Source organism: Lithobates pipiens, unplaced genomic scaffold (assembly GCF_037356315.1).
Source record: "Lithobates pipiens isolate NorthernLeopardFrog02 unplaced genomic scaffold, aLitPip1_a1.2 Scaffold_13, whole genome shotgun sequence".
In the NCBI taxonomy this organism is placed as follows: Eukaryota; Metazoa; Chordata; class Amphibia; order Anura; family Ranidae; genus Lithobates; species Lithobates pipiens.
The window spans coordinates 280,551,677-280,577,296 of NW_027507718.1; the positions used below are offsets into that span (position 1 = coordinate 280,551,677).

The 25,620-nt window shown below is 42.9% G+C and overlaps 1 protein-coding gene across 4 annotated transcripts in view; it reads left to right on the plus strand.

Annotated features, from left to right (window-relative positions):
* The window catches only part of AIMP1 (aminoacyl tRNA synthetase complex interacting multifunctional protein 1), a 111,321-nt gene that overhangs the window by 24,443 nt on the left and 61,258 nt on the right, over nucleotides 1–25,620 (plus strand). The window contains exon 2 of one of the 4 annotated variants that reach the window (XM_077476675.1): nucleotides 5,384–5,429. The exons of 2 other annotated variants lie outside the window; for them this stretch is intronic. The gene's annotated coding sequence lies outside the window, so the exon portion shown is untranslated. Of the gene's footprint in view, nucleotides 1–5,383; nucleotides 5,430–19,785; nucleotides 19,939–25,620 lie in introns of those variants that run through there. One more of the 4 variants, XM_077476677.1, reaches the window with a different exon arrangement.

The following is a 25,620-nucleotide window of genomic DNA, read 5'->3' on the forward strand; positions in this document are numbered from 1 at the left end:
ACAATGCGATTTCCATGCTCATACCATTCTGTGCAACTCAAGTTGCATCTGAGATCACACCAGTCACTAGTGTGAATTAGAGCTGCATAATTAATCGTTAAAAAAATTGTGATCTCGATTCAACCCCTCTGACAATCTTTATTGCAGAGTTTGCCAATTCTTTCATATAACAGAGACTTATCTACTCACTCAGCTATCAAAAGAACACATTCGGGCAGTCTGCCAAGTTTTTAAAATGAAACATTGTAACCAACTTCCTCCTTAGATCAAAGGGAAACTTCTGTGTGTAAAGAAGAAAATCCAGGCAGTCTGCCAAGTTTTATAAACAACTGTAAATGCAGGAAGTTTAACCACTTAAAGTCTAAATCTTATTCTGACACTTTTTGTTAAGGTAAAATCCATATTTTTTACTAGAAAATTACTTGAAACCCCCAAACATTATATATATTTTAACAGAGACCCTAAGGAATAAAATGTCAATTGCTGCAATATTTTATGTCGCTGTATTTGCCCAGCGGTCTTTCAAATGCAATTTTTTGGGGAAAAAATACACTTAATATATTATTCAGAACAAGTTAGCCCAATTTTTTTTTTTGCTTTAATGTCAAAGATGATGTTACGCCGCGAGAATCGTGAGAGAATCGTGATCTATCTTCTAAGCAAAAAAATTGTGATTCTCATTTTAGCCAGAATCGTGCAGCTCTAGTGTGAATGGAGCCTTAAAAGTGTATAGAGTTGGCAGGCTCTGCTTCCTTAAGCTAACCAAATAGCAGATTATAGTACATAGTTTATTTTTGTTGGAAAAACTGTCAAAAAGTAGGATGTTTTTTGGGTGTGTATGTTCCTGTAACCGTGGAAAAGAAATAACGGATTTAATTAGAAGGCATTTCAATTTGGGAAAATGCTCTGTTTTGTAGATTAGCCCTAAGTTATGGTTTTAATTCAGCTTCCTTCATATGCAGTTCTCTCCTGGGTGTTTCCGAGCTGTCCATGGACCTAGAACTCTGATTGACTTTCCAGGCTGGCATTACAGTTTGAGGTTGCCGTTTTTAGAAGCCATACAATTTATTCAAGTTGAATTTTTTCTATATTAAATGTTCTGGGATGGAATGTAATTATGTTTTAGTTCCACCAGTCACAAGCCATTGCGGAAAGCTATCAGACAATATCAACGACCATAATTTTCCATAGTGATAAAATTGACTCTGGGGATCACAAGATTTATATACGGTATATATATATATATATATTATCATAATGATATAAACATTTATAGGTTATGGTGCTCTAAAACGGTTCCAAGTATGTATCTTCTGTTACTAAGCTGATACATTTGTAAAAACTGCAAGGTCCTTTTGATGGTCCAAAAATTTGTGCTTTGCATCAATGAGGAGATTTTCATTCCAGTTCAGTGACTGGTTGCCTACGGGACCACAAATCACTATATACATTGGTGTAACTAGTTTCGGGCATAGGACCATAAACTTCACAACTCCTGCTGGAGTCCCAGGGACACTGCACCACTAGCCATTTTGTTGCAAAGATTCAGTGCTGGGCAATGCTTCAAGTGCTGTACACCCCTGGCAGCCATACTAGTTATGGGCAATATTGCTCTGCCATGACAGGTCACTGTGGTTTCACAGTGGTCAACAGGGGGGGATCTGCCATTCATCAAACAGCAGGATCAAGAGTGCTCTAAGGAATAGGCAGTTCCTGTTCCCAACATTGTGACCGCCATGCCATCCTGGTGCCTACCCGCCACATGTTGCAAGAATGTTTTGATGGTGCATCCTGTTGTACTGCTCACAGAAGTAGAGACGGGAAGAGAAGGAGTCAGTACTCATCTGAGTAGTACAGTAATATAGTGGGGCTGTGGGAAAGGATGCTTGGGCCACCTGCTGTATTGTGTGCAGACTCTGCAACCAACGTTGCCTGGGCTGTGTCAGATGAGTTGTATTTTCTGACTGGAGTGGTGTGGGATTTGACTGCTGCTGTGGCTGTGCTGAATTGTGGGTAAAGAAGTCAGAGCAGCTTTCAAACCCTTAATATTTTAACTATGGTGTACTGACTCCTACCTAAATAGTTTTTCTAAAATCGTACATTTTTCAGTTTAAAGTGGTTGTAAACCCTTACAAACCACTTTGACCTACAGGTAAGCCTAGATTAAGGCTTACCTGTAGGTCCAAGAAATATCTCCTAAACCTACACGGTTTAGGAGATATTTACAAAAGGACAGGCTACGCTGTCTACGGCGCATGCTCTGTAGACAGTGGCGCGCAGGTGCACTATCGCCGTTAGCAGCATGCTAGTGGCGGCTCCCGTGCGCATGCACGGTAGTGACGTCATCGCTGCTCCGGCGCTGTGAGTGGCTGGAGCAGCGATACCCGGAAGAAGATGGATGTTCCATGCTACAGGGGACAGCGGTGACATCGCTGGCTCCTGTGGAGGGTAAGTGACACATAATGTGTGTGTGTGTGTGTGTGTGTGTGTTTAATAAATATATACACAGTAAAACCTTGGTTTGAGAGTAACTTGGTTTGAGAGTGTTTTGCAATACAGGCAAATTTTTTTCATAAACTTTGACTTGATATACAAGTAGCGTCATATCACATCCGAGTATAAAAGAGAAGAGAGGCGCCTCTAAATGTAGCAATACGGTTACATTTAATGAAGGCACAACATTTAGTAACTCACATGGTTGATGATTAAAACAGGCATATCTAAGTTTGCAGGCATTCGGAGTAAAGCTGTCCACATAGACCGTCCTCCACACCGCCATCAACCTCATCCCTTCCACACTGTGCTCCACAAGCACTTCAAGCCTCACTTTCAGTTCACTCTACTGCAGGGTAGTCTTTGCGGTCACGATTGCAGACTGACAGCGGTGAGAACTGGCAGTGCGGAGGATGGTCTAAGTGGACAGCTTTACCCCGGATGCCTGCATACTTAGATGTGCCTGTTTTAATCAACCATGTGAGTTGCTAAATGTTGTACCTTCATTAACCGCTTCAGCCCCGGACGTTTTTACCCCCTTCCTGACCAGAGCACTTTTTGTGATTCTGCACTGCGTCGTTTTAACTGACAATTGCGTGATCTTGCACTAAAACAAAATTGACGTCTTTTTTTTCCCTCACAAATAGAGCTTTCTTTTGGTGTTAGTTGATCACCTGTGCGGTTTTTATTTTTTGTGCTATAAATTACATGGATTACAAGCATGTGTGTACTCTGGGGGAAGTGGTTATACTGAGCTGCAGCCATGATCCTGGTATCAAAATTTGCAGCCAGCGATTGGCTTTACTGTAGACACTATCTGAGCGACTCTACAGGGCTCATTGCTCTCATTTTCATGTGCAAATGTGAACACGCACATTGGTTCCGCATGCATATGTGAATGTTGAGTGTTGGAGCAATACCGTATATACTCGAGTATAAGCCGAGATTTTCAGCCTCTTTTTTGAGGCTGAAAGTGCCCCCCTCGGCTTATACTCGAGTCATCGCTGTCTGCCTGCTCGATCAGCGTGTCGAGCAGACAGACAGCGGACATTCTACCATTCAAACGCCGCGCCTCCGCCTTCGCCTGTGATAGGCGGAACACTGAATTTCCCAGCAGCCTGTGTTCCGCCTATCACGGACATCGTCTCATCCTCGTACTACGGACGAGGATGAGACGATGTCCGTGATAGGCGGAACACAGGCTGCTGGGAAATTCAGTGTTCCGCCTATCACAGGCGAAGGCGGAGGCGCGGCGTTTGAATGGTAGAATGTCCGCCGAGGCGCCGACGAAGAGCGGCGATCCTGGCAAGGCACGGGACGGAGGCAAGGCAAGGCACGGCACGGGACGGGACGGAGGCAAGGCACGACACGGGACGGAGGCAAGGCACGGCACGGGACAGAGGCAAGGAGGCAAGGCACGGGACGGAGGCAAGGAGGCAAGGCACGGGACACAGGCTCGGGACACAGGTAGGCTGGACACACACACACACACACATACACACACACACACACACACACACACACACACACACATGGACACACACACACAGGGATGGATGGATGGAGACACACACACACAGGGATGGATGGATACACACACACACAGGGATGGATGGATGGATGGAGACACACACACACAGGGATGGATGGATGGAGACACACACACACAGGGATGGATGGATGGATGGAGACACACACACACAGGGATGGATGGATGGATGGACACACACACACACAGGGATGGATGGATGGATGGACACACACACACACAGGGATGGATGGACGGACACACAGGGATGGACGGACACACAGGGATGGACGGACACACAGGGATGGACGGACACACACACAGGGATGGACAGGCATGTCTCACCCTCGGCTTATACACGAGTCAATAAGTTTGCCAGTTTTTTTGGGGGTAAATTGGGGGCCTCGGCTTATATTCGGGTCGGCCTATACTCGAGTATATACGGTAATTCTAACACCAGACCTCCTGTTAAACTAGCAACCTGTAAAGGCCTTTAAAGCCTCGTCTGTGGATAATTTATTGTACTAAAGGTTGTCGCTATTCCACAGGCATGTACAAATTTAGGCTTGGTTCACATATATTTGAATTGGATGCATTTTGAGCCGCATCCAAATCGCATGACATTGAAGCTGTTCACATAGATGTGGTGCATCTGCAGTACAGATTTATTAAGTGCGATGTGCGTTTTTTTGAGCACCATGCATTGGGGTTTAGATGAGAATTCCAGGCTAATTGATTTGTATAGGAACGCTTCTGAATTGCACGTGTTCAGGATTTCAGCACAGATTGCTTTTCTACTACGGGAGTGGGCACCCTTTATCTATTATGTATTGGCCAGCACTGAAATCATAGCTGTGACAAAAATCTGGCCCTGAGCCATCATAACCACACATGAACTACTGAACAAATGCTTTCTCTATTCACAGAGTAAATGGACAATTCGCGCCAGAAATGTTGGGTATCTATTTATTTTAAAGCGTATCCACCCTATTCGATTATAAGCTCTTCTGAGCAGGGCCCTCTTATTCCTCTTGCATTTTATTGTATTATGACTGTATTGTCTCCCTTTTATATTGTAAAGCACTGTGTAAACTGTTGCCGCTATATAAATCCTGTATAATAATAATAATAATATCCTGAAAATTAGCTTTTTAAAAATGACTACACAAATATTTTATTGCATAAAAAAAATTGCAACATCCAACATTTTATTCTCCCAGGCCTCTGCTTTAAAAAAAAATGTTTGTGGGTTATAAGTAATTTAATTTTCTAGCAAAAAAAAAAAAGTTAACATGATTTTGAACTATCAGCATTGGCCTGGACAGAAAGTGGTTAACGGAACCTTGTATTCATCTCTTTTAGTTTCCTCATTCAGCTCTGGAAAGCGTCTCATCCCTTGCCAAACCAGGTCAGGAAAGCATTACACTCTGATTGCACTGCAGTTGTTTAAATCTTCTTACTTCAGTACAGGTTAAAAATAGTTAAAAAAAAAAAAAAGATAGAATTTATAAACCTATAAAATGTAGGGCGCATATTTAAAAGCGTTTTTTGTTGCACATGGTGACTTTGGTCTATAACAGATGCAGATGTTAGAAGAACTTTCTTCCAAGAAATCAGGTTGCTCTAAAAATTTATTGTTCACAGAATTGAGTTAAATTTGATTCTTTGTGGCCCAGCTTTGATCTTAAAAAAAAAAATATATATATATATATATATCTCTACGGTACATTTTGTAATTTATTTTTTATTTTATTTTTTATCTATCATCAAACTACGTTTTGTAATTTTGATAAAAAACATCTTTTTTGGGTTATTAGTGTGATTTAAACCATATTTAGTGCTTTTTGTTCAAATTGAGCATTTCCTTTAGCTAAAAGAAAGAAAGAGTTGTCCAAAATGTTTTATGTGGTTGAGTAAAAACTAAAATGTACTGTGCTTCCTCTATTGGGTATTACTTAAACAATCCTGAATCTGCTTACTGTGCTGTACCATTCATAATATATAAGACATTATCCAATTCTCAAGGGAGAGACAAGATTCTATGGGAATCTAGACGTTCAATACTGTATGTCTGCATGCAGAAAAGCTGCTTCTAATGGGAATATTTATAAAGCAGTGAATTGTGCATTCCTCAAGCATTCACTGCGAGTGAAATGGAACTCCACTCAAAAGGGTAAGTTCCACTTTAAGCCCTCCTCCCCTGCCACATTTGGCAGGTAATTTTTTTTTTCGGGGGGAGCAGGTACTTAGTTTTGACAAGTACACTCTTCCACTTCCGCTGCCTACTTTTGGTACTACTTCTTTTAAAAGGAAAAGTTTAGATTTTCTAAAAGTATAGTTTACTATATCACCTTTTTTAATTTTACAGAAAGTACCCATTGCTTTGTATGGTTTTCATAATTTGCTCAGTTTGACTTGTCTAAGCGTGTGACAGGTTTACCTTAAAGGAGAAGTACAGCCAAAGATCGTTTGGCTGTACTTCTCCTGTGGATCACAGGAGTACGGTTCGTTCTGCCCTCCTGTGACCCATTTTCAGCAGATAGCTGGCTGAAGCTCGCTGTCTCCTGACGTCACAGAGCCAATCCAGGCTAGGGAAAGATCGCAACCATGAAATCTGGATCCGTCCACATCCCTGGACCGTCACCCTGCTCAGCCTCTCGGCGAGCTGCTGAGAGCCTGAGCCGGCTGCTCCCGCCCCCCTCCTCAGCCCAACGCTGTGGAGTGAGTGAGGGGGGGGGAAGAACAGACAGCGGTTGACTGACAGTCACCAGCTCTCGGCTCAGGGAGCCCTGAGAACTGAGCAACCAGCAGTGTTTGATCGCTCAGTTCTGAGTGTTAGAGCCAGCGGGGGACAGATGCAGCATCGAACTGCATCCACCTAGGTAAGTATGATTCTGCAAAAAAAATCTTTTAAGAAATGAAGTGTGCATAATCTTAATATTGTGGTGCAGATGTATCCAAAATTGTCACTGTTGGCTTTTTAGACATGCAGACAAAGGGTTCTTAACCACTTTCTGCTCACCGTGTAGCAATATGACATTGGCACAGTGGTTTGGTTATCCTGACCGGACTTCATATGACGTCATCAGGATAACAAACCACCACGTGGCGATCGCTGTTGTGGTGTGTCAGTCTGACACACTACAACTCCGATCTAGGTCTGAGGAGACTCTTTACCTCGTGATCAGCTGTGTCCAATCACAACTGATCACTATGTAAACCGGTAGAGCTGTGTATCGGCTTTTCTTCAGTTGCGTCTGATAGACGCGAGTAGAGGAGAGCTGATCGGCTGCTGCTCTGACAGGAGGGACCTGCGCTGATTGGTTATCAGTGCTGCCCCTGAGGAGGATCACCAGGGATGCCACCAGGACCACTAGGGATGGTCACCACTGATGACCATCAGGTATGTCACCCATGGTTACCAGAAATGCCAATGTGTGCCAACATATGCCAATCAGTACCCATCAGCAATACTTGCCAGTGCCTCCATAGCAATGATGCCCATCAGTGCCACCTATCAGTGCTCATCAGTACCACCCATAAGTACCCATCAGTGCAGCCTTTCATTGTTGCATATCAGTGCCATCAGTGTCACCTCATTGGTGCCACCTCAGTGCCCATCAGTACAGCCTTATCAGGGCCCACCAGTGAAGGAGAAAATGTACTTATTTACAACATTTTATAACAGACGAAAAATAAAAAATATTTTTTTTTTTTTTTTTGTTATTTTTTTAGTTTAGCAAAAAATAAAAGCCCCAGAAGTGATCAAATACCACTAAAAGAAAGCTCTATTTGTGGGAACAAAATTATAAAAATTTTGTTTGGGTACAGTGTAGCATAACCGTGCAATTGTCATTTAAACAGCGACAGCACTGAATTCTGAAAATTGGCTTGGGCAGGAAGGGGGGAAAGTGTCTGGTATTGAAGTGGTTCTAAAGGTTGAAGGTTTTTTTTGAACCTTTATGCATTCTATACATGAGGATAAAAAACCTATGTCCAGCAGTCCCCCTAGCCTCCTTATACTTTCCTGAGCTCCCTCTCGATCCAGCGATGTACACGAGATCATCTTCTCTCCGGGGACTCTCCCTCCTCATTGGCAAACCATTGGCTGTCACTGCTTTCAATCACAGCGTGGAAAGTGAGGGGGCGGAACAGGGGTTGTTTGGAATAAAAAAACTGTGTGCAAGTGTATCTAGAAGAATTAATGCTGTTTTGAAGGCAATGGGTGGCCACACCATATATTGATTGATTTGGATTTCTCTTCTGGTAATTTTTGATACAAATAAACTATTAACACTCATTTCTGAAAGCCTTCCTACAATAAAAGCATTGGTCAGACTTAGTAGACATTGGAACTACAAATTCATTTTAGACCAAGCCAACCCCCCCACCCGCTTTATGGCAAAACATTGCTGGAGGAAAGGAAAGACACCTGTCAATGCAAACAATTCAGTACTCTAGGATAAGAGAAAACATGTGAGGCTTGGTCCAAAAATCACAGTGCATCAGTGAATATAATGTATTATACAGATGTCACCTAAATCTACAACCTAGCAGGATTTATGAACTATCCAGGCAGTATAAAATATATTGCTTTCCAGAGAAAGGACTTCAAAAGTTGGTGGCAGCATTTATTTCATTACTTTTTTTTTTCTTATTGGAATGTGCCCACTCCAAACATATCATTTTGTGTACTGTATTTTTCGTTTACCTTTTTTCTTTTTTTGGTCCGCTTTGAGAACTGGGCACATGAGATATTAGCTTATTCCATTTGGCCATGTTGGCTTATGTTGCAGGGTGCAAAGCCAAGAGCCCAGTTTTAAGCTGGTCATGCCTATATTTTCTTATTCAATTTCCTTTAGATTTACCTTCAACTATGTAGTACAAGGGCCTGCCCGACTGCATAAAAATTGAAAGTGTTCAAGTCTGGCCTCATTTGATATGGATTTGGTAAATCTTAAGGAAAATTGTATAATGCATGGCCAGCCTTACAGTGGAAGCAGCAATTTGCTGAGTCGGTATGCTCAGTTACCCTTTAACTTTGTGCTGGGCACGGATTTTTGCAGGAATGACAGCTTGCTTTCAGGTTCACTCCAGACCTATATTTGGACCAATAAGTACACATCTCTGTTGAGGAGTAATAGTTTTTCTCTCTTGTTTATTAAGGCAGGGGTTGACAAATTTGCTTTGAATTTAGGAGCCAGTTAAAAAAGTTAGGAGCCAGTTTTTTTTTCCAGCTCCCGGGGTAAGGCCACTCATTTTCACCCCCTATCCCTAACACCACAATGGAGCACCCAGTCAATAACTCCATTGAAACGCTGTTACATCAGGGGTATGGGCTGACCAGAAAGAGTAAGGCTGGCAACAGATGGAACTGGCTGGCACTGGCAGGTGGCACTGGTTGCCACTGGAAGGCACGTGGAACTGCCAGATGGCACCGACAGGTGACACTAGTTGGCATTGGCAGGTGACACTGGTTTGGAACTGGCAGGTGACACTGGTTTGGAACTGGCAGGTGACACTGGTTTGAAGCTGGCAAGGGGCACTATTGGCACTGGCAGGTGGCCCTGGTTGGTGATGGCAGGTGGCCCTGGTTGGTGATGGCAGGTGGCCCTGGTTGGTGATGGCAGGTGGCCCTGGTTGGCGATGGCACTAGTTGTCACTGGCAGATGGCACTGATTGGCGGTGGCACTGGTTGCTGTTGGCAGGTGGCACTGATTGGTGGTGGCACTGATTGGAGGTGGCACTGATTGGCGGTGGCAGGTGGCACTGGTTGGTGGTGGCATTGGTAGGTGGTGGCAGGTGGCACTGGTAGGTGGCACTGGTTGGCGGTGGCACTGATTGGCGGTGGCACTGACTGGCAGTGACAGGTGGCACTGACTGGCGGTGACAGGTGGCACTGGTAGGTGGCACTGATTGGCACTGGGTGGTGGCAGGTGGCACTGGGTGGTGGTTGCAGGTGGTATTGATTGGCAGTGGCACTGGTTGGCACTAGCAGGTGGCACTGATTTGTGGTGGCAGGTGGCACTGATTGGCGGTGGCAGATGGCACTGGTTGCCGCTGGCAGGTGGCACTGATTGGTGGTGGCACTGGCAGGTGCCACTGGTTGGCACTGGCACTGATTGGCGGTGGCAGGTGGCACTGATTGGTGGTGGCAGGTGGCACTGATTGGCGGTGGCACTGGTTGGTGGCAGGTGGCACTCGTTGGTGGTGGCAGATGGTATTGATTGGCGGTGGCACTGGTTGGCGCTGTCAGGTGGCACTGGCAGGTGGCACTGGTTGGTTGCAGGTGATATTGATTGGAGGTGGCACTGGTTGGCACTGATTGGTGGCAGGTGGCACTGATTGGCACTGGCAGGTTTCACACGGAGCACTCTGTTACTTAAATGTAACAAAGGAGCTGGCGGGACCCTGCCGGGGTGTGAAACTGACAAGTAACAGAGAGGTGGATATGTCAGATTTCAGCCTGATGTCGGGGTGGGCGGGACCCGGCCGGGGTGGGCGGGACTCAGCAGCTATCAAACACCAGCCAACGATTGGGCTGCTTAAGAAAAGGGGCGGGCCACATACACGTAGCGGCCCGCCCAGATCCCATTGGCGGGTGTTTGATAGCTTGCTGGGTCCCGCCCCCACCCCGGCCGGGTCCCGCCCACCCCGACATCAGGCTGACAGATCCTCCTCTCTCCATTGCGTGTCAGTTTCACACACAGCGCGGTGCTGCAGAGTGTGAAGGAGGGAGAAGGACGGCAGTCAGTGTTAATGCTGCTGCATGTCTGGGGCATCGATAGTGAGTCGGCTGGTGGCAGCTTAGGCGCCAGGTCGCGATTTCTGGTCGCATTGGCGACCTGGCGCCTGGGGTTTGTCGAGCCCTGTATTAAGGAATCAGGAACTGTTGGGCTATACCTCCACCTATAGTAGAATTTGGACACTGGCAAATAAATAACAATGACCAGACTGGTATTACCCTCCCCCTGCCAGTATGACTCATTTTTGCTAGGGACCTAAGAGGACAGATGCCCTTTCTCTGCTGAAAAATTGTTAACCATCTTTGCTAGCTGTTTTTCTTGTTTTCAAGATACATTTGTTTTCTTTAATCAAGACATTCCTACATGTTGCTTGAACTTGTCTTTATGCAGCTATCTGTATCAGTGTATCCTCACAGTAGTTTTGAACGCTGTAACTGGACCTCGCTGGACTGGATGATTGCGGGATTTGCCTTGAATGTGTGATTCTGGCACTGGGCTCTGCATTGTGGCACTTTCCAGACCCTTGTGTACTATGTTAACCACAGATCGTTTTCCAGAGCCATGGTACATCCTCTAGTATGACACTGTCTCTGAAGACTCCATTTCTGAGTAAGCTATGTAGGCCAAACACATACATGACTTCATTGGGCAACATTATTGGTTGGTTTATTGGTTTACTACAGTAAGGATTCAAACACAGAGGGACTGAATGCTAAACTTCCTGCACACTTATTCCTGTTATTCAATGTGAGGTAGCACCTTCCTGACACTGTCCCTAATTTCAAGAGACATGAAGTTTAATCATGGTTAGTCCTTGTTGCCACCTACAGTGACCTGATAACCTTCTGCTATTTGAATCTCTCCTCCAGCAGTTTTGTGAATACTGATGGTTTGCCTAGTATTGGAAGCCAAGTTGTCACTGCCTTGCAGCATGACATGTCCAACGACAGATGCACTGGGGAGTGGTCCTGCTGTCCATATAAAGTTCTGGGGTGGCCAAAGTGCTCTTTATATAAGAGCCTGATATGGACCTCAAAGAGGGCTATCCCTTACTAGACTCTCTTCAGTTTTCTATACTTTTCTGAGTCTCCCTTGGCTCCATTGGAGTGAATCAATCCTCAGTCTTATGCCAGGGAGATTTCATTGCAGTTATGCCTATGGCCTTAGCACCTTCTGAGCCACCTTCTTTGGCGAGAATTCTCAAAAATGATGAACGATATTGCCCCATGGGAGTCGCAGGCAACTGTCATTGCGCTCAGCCTTGAACTGGCCAGTTAGGCAATTATTCGGTGGGCACAACCTAAGAATGAAAAAACAGCCTGTAGTTTCTACTAGTGTTGCTTAGAGGTCCTAAGATTATGAAACCTTTTTCCATGAGCTTACTAGTGCCAGACCTTTATAGAGACTCCTGATAAACCATTTCTACCTTTCAAATCCCTATATAGATTTGAGGCGTGAGCCGTTCTGCTATAGATCCAGTGATTTCTGTTTTTTATATACAGTGCCTTGAAAAAGTATTCACACCCCTTGAAATTGTCCACATTTTGTCTTGTTACAACCAAAAACATAAATGTATTTTATTGGGATTTTATGTGATATACCAACACAAAGTGGCACAATTGTGAAGTGGAAGGAAAATTATAAATGGTTTTATTTTATTTATTTTTACAAATATCTCAATTTTATTTTTACAAATATCTAATAATAAATTAATAAAAGTGTGCCGTACATTTTGTATTAAGCCTCCTTTTACTCTGATACCCCTAACTAAAATCTAGTGGAACCAATTGCCTTCAGAGGTCATCTAATTGGTAAATTATAGTCTACCTGTGTGTAATTTAGTCTCAGTTTAAATACAGCTGTTCTGTGAAGCCCACAGAGGTTTGTTTAGAGAACCTTAGTTAACAAACAGCATCATGAAAGCCAAGGAACACAACGGACAGGCAGAGATAACATTGTGTAGAAGTTTAAAGCAGGATTAGGTTCTAAAAATAAAAATCCCAAGCTTTGAACATCTCCATCGTCCTAAAACGGAATGAGTATGGCACAACTGTATACCTACCAAGACATGGCTGTCCACCTAAACTGACAGGCCGGGCAAGTAGAGCATTAATCGGAGAAGCAGCCAAGAGGCCCTTGGAAACTCTGGAGTAGCTGCAGAGATCCACAGCTCAGGGGGAAGAATCTGTCCACAGGACAACTATTAGTCGTGCACTCCACAAATCTGGCCTTTATAGAGGAGTGGCAAGAAGAAAGCTATTATTGAAAGGAAGCCATAAGAAGTCCCTTTGCAGTTTGCCAGAAGCCATGTGGGGAACACAGTAAACATGTGAAAGAAGGTATTCTGGTCAGATGAGACCAAAATTTAACTTTTTTGGCCTAAATGCAAAACGCTATGTGTGGTGGAAAATTAACACTGCACATCACCCTGAACACACCATCCCCCTGTGAAACATGGTGGTGGCAGCATAATGTTGTGGGGATGATTTTCTTCAGCACGGACAGGGAAGCTGGTCAGGGTTGATGGGAAGATCGATGAAACCAAATACAGGGCAATCTTATAAGAAAACCTGTTAGAGTCTGTAAAAGACTGGAGACTGGGGCAGAGGTTCGTTCACCTTCCAGCAGGACAACGACCCTAAACATACAGCCAGAGCTACAATGGAATGGTTTAGATCAAAGCATATTCATGTGTTAGAATGGCTCAGTCAAAGTCCAAACCTAAATACAATTGAGAATCTGTGGCAAGACTTGCAAATCGCTCTCCGTCCAACAGACAGATCTTGGGCTATTTTGCAAAGAGGTTGGGCAAAAATTTCACTCTCTGGATGTGCAAAGCTGGTAGAGACATACCCCAAAAGATTAGCAGCTGTAGTTTTAGTGAAAGATGGTTCTACAAAGTACTGACTCGGGGGGGAGGGGGCTGAATACAAATGCACCCCACACTTTTCACATATTTATTTGTAAATAATTTTGAAAAACATTTTATCATTTTCCTTCCACTTCACAATTCTGTGCCACTTTGTGTTGATCTATCACATAAAGTCCCAAAAAATACACTCAAGTTTTTTGGTTTTAACATGACTAAATGTGAAAAATATTCGAGGGGTAGGAATACTTCTCCACCTGACTAAACACCCCCCCCCCCCCCCCCCATAAATTTGTTCAAATGACACTTTGCTTGCTTTTGAGTCCCTGTACATTTATAAATCATATCCGTGCTTTTAAAAAGCTTTATTTTTGAATCAGACTGAGACAAAAGTACAAAATCACACTTGTTTAATAATAATTAAAAAAGGTAAACAGAGTAAACGTAGTCAAAACCTAGCCAGAGTTCAGGAACCGGAATGGATAGTCAGACAAGCCAAAACATCAGGGAGCCGGAGATGAGCATAGTAGAACAGCAAGCAGGATCTGGAACCAGAAGGAATGTCAGCCAAGCAGGTCTTTAACGGGAACACAGGAGAGCGTCTCTAAAGATGTCACCAAGGAGAAGGCAGAGATCATCTGGGCTGGACGGCTTAAGTAGGCAGGACTGACAAGCAGGATATCAACAGGCGAGTCACTGTGGAGAGATAGGAGCTGGCAATTAGCCGACAGTTGAGCAGCCAGCTTTGAGAAGGAAGGGCTAAGCCCAGCCCTGACAATTTGTCGCGTGACACTCCACGCCTTCTTTGGCACATTTGTTGTGCACAGGGCAGCCCATTCAAGTGAATAAGCTGCCCCATGTGTGACCCGTGGAAATGCACAAAAAGCATGCAAAAAAAAAAAAAAAAAGCAAGTACGAACGTGCATTTCCGCTATGCGAAAAGTGAATGAGACCTCAAAGTCTAAACATTTTTTATAACACTATAGGTCCCTTTTAAAGCAGATGCAGTTTATAAAGCTGCTTTATGAATTGATTCCAAAGATATATAAAAGCTGGGTTTTATAGTAAAAACAGATATAAAAGAACAGATCAAAAGCTTGTGTAAAAATAATTTAACTTCTTCAATCCATTGCATAGCTACCACTGCCTGTAATGGTAAGTTCGTTTTTTTTTTTTATGTAAATGTTGGAAAGCTTGTACTGTAAAATTTCAATTTGAAACACTTTGGGTAGCCATGCAGTTCTGATCTAGTTGAAAGTATCACATCATTCAAGTTTGAGTAGCTTCAGGGGTTACAGAAATGCTTCCTCGCTTGCTAACTTATCAGCCATGTTTCACAACTTCTCTAGTTACTAGTTGATGATTAGTAGCAGGGCTATTTTGGGCAATGATATGGTAGACCTGGCTTGTCATCAAGTAAAAATGACCATACACATTTTATATCTTAGCTACCTCTCAGTCTTTGTTGCAGCTGTCTTCTTCTTGCTGATTTGTTTTGCGATGAACAAGTGAAGGCGGCTCTCTCAACAGCCAGTTCAGACAGCATTTCTTAATTGGGAAACTTAAAGGTACACTCTAGCTGAGGTGTAACTAGAACTTTCAGGGCCCCCCGACCCACTGGTCCTGAGGCTCTTCCCTTCAAGCCCGGGCCCCTTTACTCTCATTGTGGGACCCTTTATTACGACCCTGCAGTGCAAACCTTTCAACATGTTCTGCAGCAGGCCCGCTTCCTGTTGTCTTGGGGCCCCCATGTGGTGACAAGTGCAACCTTTGTAACCCTGGTAGTTCCACCACTGGGCAAAATGCTCTGTGGTGTCATGGGATGGGTGGAATGCTCTGCGTTGTTATGGGATGGGTGGAATGCTCTGCAGTGTCATGGGATGGGTGGACTGCTTGGCAGTGTGTCATGGAATGGATGGAAACCCTGTAGTGTGTTATGGGATAGTTGTAATGCTCTGCAGTGCATCATAGATGGGTGGAATGCTCTGCAGTGTCGGGATGGGTGGGATGCTCTGCAGTGTGTTATAGGATGGGTGGAATGCTCTGCAGTGTGTCATGGGATGGGAGGAATGTTTTGCTGTAACATGGGATGGATGGAATGATCTGCAATGTATCATGATGGGTGGAATACATACATACATGCATACACACACACACACAAATTTAAAAACGCATATAATTACTCACATATACATTGTGTGTATGTATACACACAACCTTACAAAAAATCTGTAGTACAGTACTGCACATTAGGGGAGGCATAAAGCACAGCACTCGGGAACGCACCTCTCCCTCCTTTGCTTTCCCTTTTGTTGAATGTATTTTCTGTCTGACCGAGCTCCCAATGCACAATGGGGAGTTTGGTCTGACAGACTCTCTCTACCACCTGCACGGGCCCCCTGGAGCAGGTGTGCCATGGTGACCCCTGTAGCTACGCCACTGCACTTACTGGAAGCATAGCCTATGTGCTCAGTAAGGCTCATTTCAGAGGGGTAATACTGCCGTTAGCGGCTTTATAGCAACAGATAGGCACCCTCTTTATCCTGCTGCTAGTGATTAGTGATGAGTACCACAAACCAAAAACTCTATTTGATCATTTTTTAATATCCAAAGCAAACCAATCCATCCTTCCACATCTCTAAGTTCTATTTTAGTGGAAAATTGCTTTGAAAAACACCCCATATTATTTCTGGTTGAGTAAAGGCAGATGATTCATGTAGCATTTACTTCCTGTAATCCATCTGCCCTTAGCTCAGGCATGCAGGCAGGAGAGTGTTCTTAGCTGAGAAAACCCCTCCTCTCCTTGCCTCCTGAAGACTCCTGGAATTTGCCAAGGCCTGGAAACCATTAAGTAATTTAAGAATTGTAAAATGTTTGAAACAAGTAAGTATGTTATACTTTCCTATCTATTTACTAATGCTAGCAGCAAAAGGATTAAAAATAGTCAGTGTTTATGAGTGAAGTTCTGCTTTAAATCAGATTTTAATCTAGGCAATTTTGTAGTGCACCCATCCACTCCCCCTCCCATTTTGTCCTTGCTGCCTCCCACATACAGAATGTGAAAAATGTCAGTTATAAACACTTCTGACAATCACCAATCTAAAGTGGCCTTGGATATTTAAAAGTGACTGGTTATATAGAAAGCTGGGGTAGAGGGTGTTGCCTAGCATGGTACTCCTACTGACTCTTTGAAGTGCTCTATGTGCTCATGCTGGATTGCAGAAATGATAAATTAGGGAAATGTGAGTGAACTTTTCACAAAGCTGCAGTGTGCTGGAATATACTGTACAGTATGTATAGCTCCCTGCTTAGTAGGGTTGCACTGATACTGGTAGCGGTAACGGTGCCAATACTAAGCATTTGCACAAGTACTTGCTTACTGAGGGGCGTAAATGCATTCTACTCCCTAGAATATCAATTCATTCGTGCATGGTTATGTGCATTTAGGGTCCTAAGTGCATTTTTCTGCTTAAAAGCTCCTCTTAGAATGTGCCTTCATTGGGTTTGTTTTTGGTGGCTTCGCTGTACCCAAATAAAATTGATGTCCCCCCCCCCCACAAATAGAGCTTTCTTTTCGTGGTATTTGATCACCTCTGCGGTTTTTATTTTTTGTGCTATAAACAACAAAAAGAGACAATTTTGAAAAACAATATTTTTTATTTTCTACTATAAAACATATCCAATAAAAAAAAATAGGAAAAAATCTAGTTTCTTCATAAATTTAGGCGAATATGTATTCGGCTAAGTATTTTTTGTTAAAGCGGAGGTCCACCCTAAAGTGGACCTTCCGCTCATCGGAACCCTCCCCCCCTCCGGCGCCACAATTGGCACCTTTCAGGGGGGAGGGGGGTGCAGATACCTGTACAGTACAGGTATCTGCACCCACTTCCGGGATAGCTCTGTGCGGAAAGGGGCGTAGATTACGCCCCTTTCCGCAAGTGCCCGCCCCTTTCTGCAAGTGCCCCGCTGCCTGCTGGGAAACACACAGATCCCAGAGGCAGCGGGGACCGTCCTTATTGTGCAGCGCGACTCGCGCATGCGCAGTAGGGAACCGGGAAATGAAGCCGAAAGGCTCCATTTCCTGATTCCCATACCCAAGATGGCGGCGGCAGCACCTGAGAGACGATCTAGAGATCGGCTTCGGGTGCCGACATCGCGGGCGCGCTGGACAGGTAAGTGTCACTATTTTAAAAGTCAGCAGCTGCAGTATTTGTAGCTGCTGGCTTTTAAAAAAAAAAAAAAACGCGGAGTCCCGGCGGACTCCCGTTTAAAAAAAAAAAATCCCAATAAGCGTATATAGATTGGTTTGCGCAAAAGTTATATTGTCTATAAATGATGGGATATTTTTATGGAATTTATTTTTATTTTTTTTACTAGAAATGGTGCCGATCAGTGATTTTTAGCCAGACTGCAACATTGCAGCGCCTTTGCAGGCGATTTTAACCCTTTTTTCGGCCGCTAGCGGGGGTTAAAAGTGCCCCACTAGTGGACGAATAGCTCTGCTAAAATGACAGTAAAGCACCGCTAATAACAGCCCGTGCTTTACTGCCGATGCCCCCAACGCCTCAGTGTGAAAGCACTCTTAATACATTGATCAGAAAAAAATATGCACTTGAAAAAGCGCAGTACAGCTTTATTTTTTTACTGAGCTAAAATACAGCTCATTAATTGTAATGTTCCTAGGCACACAGCCGCGTAAACAAGTGCCATGTATTCTTTAGAAAAATCTGCATTTTTGTCAATAATTTACACCTCATTTGTGCGCAAATGCCCATTAACATATTGCAAATGCCAGAATAAGTATGCATGCGAAAATGCACAACATTTTGCGCATAAATACGTGAAAATACATAAAAAAAAAAGGTCCTGCAAAAAATGGCTGCTTAAAGCAAGAGTATCATGTGCAAGAGGCCTTACTATACTAATGACACTGGCAGGGAGGGGGTTAACAGGGTTGATTAAAGGATTAAGTGTGTCAATAGGGGGTGCTTGCTAACTGTGGGGGGATTGTTCTGACTGGGGGAAGACAGATCTCCATCTTCTCCCGTCAAAACGGCAATCTGCTTTGTTTACATTCTGTCTCTCCCGGGAATGATCGTGGGTGACTGGCAGACATCGGGTCCACCAGACTGGCTGATTGGCATCCCCTGTGTCTAATCAGCATGTGATCGCGCCTTCAGTGGTACGTACAGGTACATCATTTAGCGCAATAGAGCTGATCTCCTGCACTTACTATGTAGTTGGCAAATGGTTAAATAAGAAAAATAGGACTTTAGTATCAATTTAATATTGAAACTAAAATCTCACCCGTCCATGTTTCCATGCTTTATTTTGTTAAGTAAGAGTTGATGATTCATGTAGCACTGACGTCCTGAAATCCCTCTTCCCTTAGGCCCCATTCACACCTGAGCATTTTGTAGCTTGAAGCCTGAAGCCACAAAACGCTTGAGGGGAAAAAATCCATTATTCTTTATGGAGATGGATCACATCTCCACTCCAAGTCTCCTGAAGCTCAAGCAAGTTCTGGACCCTTTTTGGTTGCTCGAATCGGGCAGATTTGGGCGTTTTTGGAGGAAGAAGCAGATGACAAAATCTAAAAACATAGCAACAATGAAACAGATGATAATTTTTCCTATTGGCTAATAAAAAAAATGCCAAAGCTCAAAAACGCCGGCAGACGTGCAAATACGCGCGACAAAACGCTGTAAAAACGCTACACTCAGTTGTGAATGGGGCCTTAGCTCAGGCTAGCAGACAGGGGTGTGCTTACTGAGAAAGCCTCTCCTCCTGATTAAAGAAAAAAAAATGAAGCCATAAAGACTCATGGGACATATGTCATTTTGGCCTAGGCCAGAAAGCAACTTGAAGAAATGTTAAAAAAAATTGTTAAAAAATGTCAATCTAATATATACCTTCCTATCTAATTACTAACACTAGCAGCATAAGCATTAAAAATAGTTAATTCATTGATATAGTTCAGTTTCCTTCTAAAACCATGTGACTTTGTCTTTCACTTTGTTTCTTGGGATGGTCGTAGTTATGACAGCTGTGAAATGTACACAAGTGAGCACAACTTGTGTTGTCTTCTATTTTTCTGGTGGGGTTTGGAATGTCACTGAGACGAGCAGATTAGGTCCAGCTAGGCACAAGTGCTGTCTGTTCTCAGATGACGAGGAGATCAGAGCAGGCTGAAGAATGTCACCCCATGAGTGACAGGAACCAGTTGCTGCAAGCTCCAGAAGAGCTCAGTCTGGTTCCAAATAGCCTTCTTCTCCGTCAGAAACTCTGCTCTGCTCTTCAAGGTAACGCATATCTTTTTGTTTGGTTGATGGTCTTTAACACAAGGATGAAAATAATTGTCTGAAATACTGGTACGATCTGGTTCACCGACATGTGTATTTTATTGTTGTACATAAAGGCTACAGGCTTCTATTCTGCATATGCAGCGGTTTCTGGATAGTTATCAGTGCACATTATGGAAGCGATCCTTACCTAAAAAAAAAAAGATTTCTGGCTGTTAATGTTTGCTGCTCAAGCGCCTCTAATGCATGTTCAGGTTCTATACAGTTGCTAGTTTTACAACTTGTTCATTAATAACATTTGGCTTCCTCTTTGCTGCATGATTGATCACTAAACCATGTGCTGCTTGTGGGACCTTTTACTCTTATCCTCTCAAACACACAGTAGAATACATAACACAATGTTGCTAACAATCATGGTATTATGATTTATAAAGTACTATTGCTGTCATTTTTAGGTATACTATTACCGAATGTGTAATACAGCACTTTGGCTTTGTTGAATGTAACTTGGTCTTCTATCTGCTGTCTATTTCCAAACATGTGCTTCTTGTCCTTAACCACCTTCATCCCTCTCGGAGATGGCAGATTCAGTTCCTGTTAACATTTCTACCATTGTCAAAATGTTGCATTCGATGTGCTTGTACTTGTAGATATTTTAAATATAAAAAAAAAAAAAGGAAACCCTGTTTAGAAGTATTGTTTATTTAACACTATATTAATTATCTGAAAGATTAAGATCTGCTTGGCGACCACCTTATGTAGATGTGCAGCAGCAAAGCAGCCTCCCTGCGCTGGATCATGTACCTGGTGTGATTCGTTACAAGGCAAGCCGATCATTGGGTCTCAGTCAATGATTGGCTTCCGGAGTTCTGCCGAAAACTCCAACTTGCCAAAATCTCCAACCACATCACTTCCGGTACTCTCCAGCAGCAATAATTGGAGACTTGGAAAAGTTTCTGTTTTCACAGAACACAGGCAGCGTATACACTACAATACACTATAGGATAAGTTCTAATTGTTAGTCTGCCTGCTAATAACCAACAAGATGGCTGCCTCCTAGGCAGTGACAACTTTTTTTCTTCCTTAACTGTTGTTGTGTCAAAACGGCCAATTTGTCGTGTACCATAGTGGTCATCAACCCTGTCCTCAAGGCCCACTAACAGGCCAGGTTTGCAAAATAACTGAAATACATCACAGGTGATATAATTTGCTGCTCAGTGATTGCAGTATTCTGGTCTGCATCTCCCCAAGGTAATACATAAAACCTGGCCTGTTAGTGGGCCCTGAGGACAGGGTTGATGACCACTGCCGTAGTATACACGCTAGAGCTGCACAATTCTGGTTAAAATGAGACTCACAATTTTTTTTTGCTTAGTAGATCACAATTCTTGTGGCGTAACATTACCTTTCACATTAAAACAAAAAAAAATTGGGCTAACTTTACTGTTTTATTTTTTTTATTTTTTTTATTGAAGTGTATTTTTTCCTCAAAAATTGCGTTTGAAAGACCACTGGGTAAATACAGTGCGACATAAAATATTGCAGCAATTGACATTTCATTCCGTAGGGTCTCTGCTAAAATATGTATAATGTTTTGGGGGAGTAATATTGATTTTAACTTAAGAAACAAGTGTCAGAAAAAGATTTAGACTTTAAGTGGTTAAACTTCCTACATTTACACATTGTTTAAAAACTGGGCAGACTGCCTGGATTTTTTCTTTACTCACAAGTCTCTCCCTTTGATCTAAGAAGGAAGAGTTATGCCGAGTACACGCGATCGGACTTTCCAGCATACTTGGTCCGGTGGACAATCTGCCAGACTTTGCAGCGGAGGTCCGCCGGACTTTCCAAACGAGCAGACTTGCGCACACACACGAACGGACTTCCCGACGGACTTTTGGCGGAGGTCCTACGGACTTTCCAAATGAACAGACTTGCCCACACATGGACTAAAGTCCATTCATTTTGAACATGACTCCAGGTACGATGGGACTAGAGAAGGAAGTCAATCTTGCCGCTTTCATCGGCGAGATTGACACCTTGCGAGCCCTGTCGCCTGGCATGGATTTTAAGGGTAACCCAATACGCCGGAAAAACGGCATGGGGGCCCCCCCAAAATCCATACTAGACCCTTTATCCGAGCACGCAGCCCGGCCGGTCAGGAAAGGGAGGACCGTACCAGGCCGGTCAGGAAAGGGGGAACCGTACCAGGCCAAATGCCCTCAACATGGGGGGGTGGGTGCTTTGGGGAAGGGGGGCGCCCTGTGGCCTAGAATTTTTGCTCTTGCTCTACCGATCATGGCGATACCTCACATGTGTAGTTTGAACGCAGTTTTTATATGCGGGTGTTACTCACGTATGTGTTCACTTCTGCACGCGAGCGTTGGCGTGTTTAAAAAAAAAATTAAAATTCTTATTTATTTTACTATTTATTTTTTATTTTTACACTGTTCTTTAAAAAAAAAAAAATTATCACTTTTATTCCTATTGCAAGGAATGTAAACATCCCTTGTAATAGGAAAAAATCATGACAGGATCTCTTAAATATGGGGTCAAAAACACCTCAGATCTCATATTTACACTAAAATACAATAAAAAATTTAATAAATAAAAATGGCCCTTTAAGAGCTATGGGCGGAAGTCACGTTTTGAGGTTGCTTCCGCCCTGCAATGATATGGAGACGGGTGGGAGCCATGTTATCAAAAAATAGTGGAAGAACATTTGCATCCATCAGCCAGGAAGCTGCACATAGGACGTACTTGGACATTCCAACATGACAATGATCCAAAACACAAGGCCAAGGTCATTGCCTACAGCAGAATAAAGTGAAGATTCTGGAGTGGCCATCTCAGTCTCCTGACCTCAATATTATTGAGCCACTCTGGAGAGATCTCAAACGTGCAGTTCATGCAAGACAGCCCACTAATTTACAGTCAGGAACTGAAGGCTTTTTGCCAAGAGGAATGGGCAGCTTTACCATCTGAGAAGATAAAGAGTCTCATCCACAAATACCACAAAAGACTTCAAGCTGTCATTGATGTTAAATGGGGTATTACACGGTATTAAGAACTGGGGTATGTAAACTTTTCATCAGGGTTATTTGGGTAGTTTCTGTTGCCATTATGAACACAGTTGATTAATAATAATTGGCTTCAGCCAAACACGAGCCACGAGTGAAAGAAATGTTTTTGTGTTATCATTCACATTCTCTGAAATATGGCCAAGAAATCATAAATTCTTCCAGGGTATGTAAACTTATGAAAGTTATACACCAACAATATTGCGCAAATGAAAAATTAAAGAGAAAATCGAAAAATATGGAAATATATAAGTGATGAGCTGCCAACACGCTAAAATTAGGGATTTTTTAGCTGGAGAACATGTGAAAAATATAGTGTAAGCGCTCAACTTGTATATATTTCTTATAGTGCTACAAAATGATATGTGCTCAAATGTATATATAAAGTTACCCAAAGGAAGAAGGTTAATACTCTATTATAAAAATACAAAAAATATAGAAATATATAAAGTGACTTATACATATATATACATAAACCAAAAAAATGGTGACTAGTAGGATGTTTTATCCCAAAGGAGAAAAACGGTGACTGTAGATTTATATAGGAAATAATCACAGTGATAAAGTCCATAAATGGATATATAGTCCAAAACAATCGTGCAAAGTGTCAATAACAACCAGGGTTCTGTGATGTTATGACCGAAGAAAACAATATTTCACCATGTGACGATCCCACCACCGTATAGGGTACAGGCTTACCGGATCTATATGACCCTAGCAGACATACGCCTCAGGGGTCAATCAAAGCTTGTGATCCCAGCCAAAATGGTCTCAAGGATTAGATGTATCAGTCATGGCATATACGATCCCAACAAATGACTAGATGTGGTCACTATTCCTCATGTGCATATACAAGTCCAACAACGACTCAGGCATGGAAGATGAAGAAACAAAGCCAACATGGCATAATAACGTTTTTAAAAAAACTTTAATAAAAAAATTTTATTTGCTAAAACTCACATTTCCAAGATGAACAATCAAGCATGTCAGAGAGAGAAAAATGGCAGTAGCGGAGTCCTCCCGACGCGTTTCGACCCACCGGTCATCATCTGGGGTGGACTCACACTACTAACCTACTGCCTTATATAGGTACTCACACAGTAAAGTGATGGCATTCCCCCATGTGTTGTAATTGTGCCCACTTCCGGTATACCCAAGATGGCGGACGGGCGTGCGTTCCACGCCTCGGTTAATATGCGTTCCACCCATATGTCAAAACCATTTGAGCCCAAAAATCATAATTGGAAGTGATAATAATTCTACTTCCGGTATACGAAAAAATGGCGGCCTGGCGTGCGTTCCACGCCTCGCAACGGGTGCGTTCCACCTATTCATGTTAATGTATAGAGAAAAAGGGGGTGTGGAAACGGACCTGTTTCATATAGTAAATATGCAAGAAGGACCGACCTATATGAGACTTTAATTGTTTTGGGCTTACAAATAGACATAAAAATATGTCCAGAACCCTTTTACGAGTGGTGACCAGGAACCGGAAGTGCGCATCTACAAACACCGGAACCGGAAGTGAATGTACGTCACTTCCGGAACGGAATGGGGATGTAAACAAGACATGAGTGCAAGAAGATCATTGTCTATTCTCTAATACTCATAAGAAGGTGGCGCTAGTGACACCTAGTGGCCACTAGTAAAATTACAACTTGATAATACAGAAACTATACACACAATACATCACACTGTACCCAATATAAATCACATGCTATGGGATAGTGACTTTATGATCTAAATAATTATCTTACCATAAAACATAAAAATAAATGGATATATATATATGCAATGAATAAGATCATTACAAAAGTGATAAAATAAAAATATAAAATAGAAGCTACTTAATGAATTGTGCCCACAAATGCCAGACTGCACATCGCTAATAATGCGAGAAGGTCCTATGAATCGTCTATGAAAGCATTAATGTCCCACTCCACATTCATACCGAATGGGGAGTGGGACTGAAGCTCATATATCCAGAAAGTCTCAAGCCTGGAGACCCCACGAGTGAGGGGCCCCCCTCTCCATGGTGGGATGTATTTATCTATCGCGATAAATTGTGTGCCACGTAGATCATTATTATGGCATTCCCTATAGTGTTTCGGCACCGTGTGCTTGGATAATTTACTTCTAATCAGGGAAATATGTTCGCCGACCCTCGTGGAAAAAGGTCTAGTGGTACGGCCAACATATTGCTTCCCACAGGGGCAGGTTATTAAATAAACCACATATTTAGTTTTACAGGTGCAAAAGCATTTAATTGAATATCTTTTTCCAGTTACTGTAGATGTAAATTCTGAAATTTTTCGTTGTGTCAGTGCATTGTGCTGACATACACTGCATTTTTTGCACGGGAAGTAACCTACCATGTTATGAAAAAAAGTGGGCTGTGTTGGAGGATTAATGATGTTGGGGGCAATTTTGCTTTGCAAAGTAGGAGCCCCTCTAAATAGGACATTCGCTCTTTCAGGAAGATTAGGACCAAGCACAGGATCCTTTCTCAAAACCTCCCAATGTTTACTAAAAATCTTTTTTACTTGCCTATGTTGCATATTGAAGGTGGTTATAAAGGACCACTTAAATTTCTCACTATCAT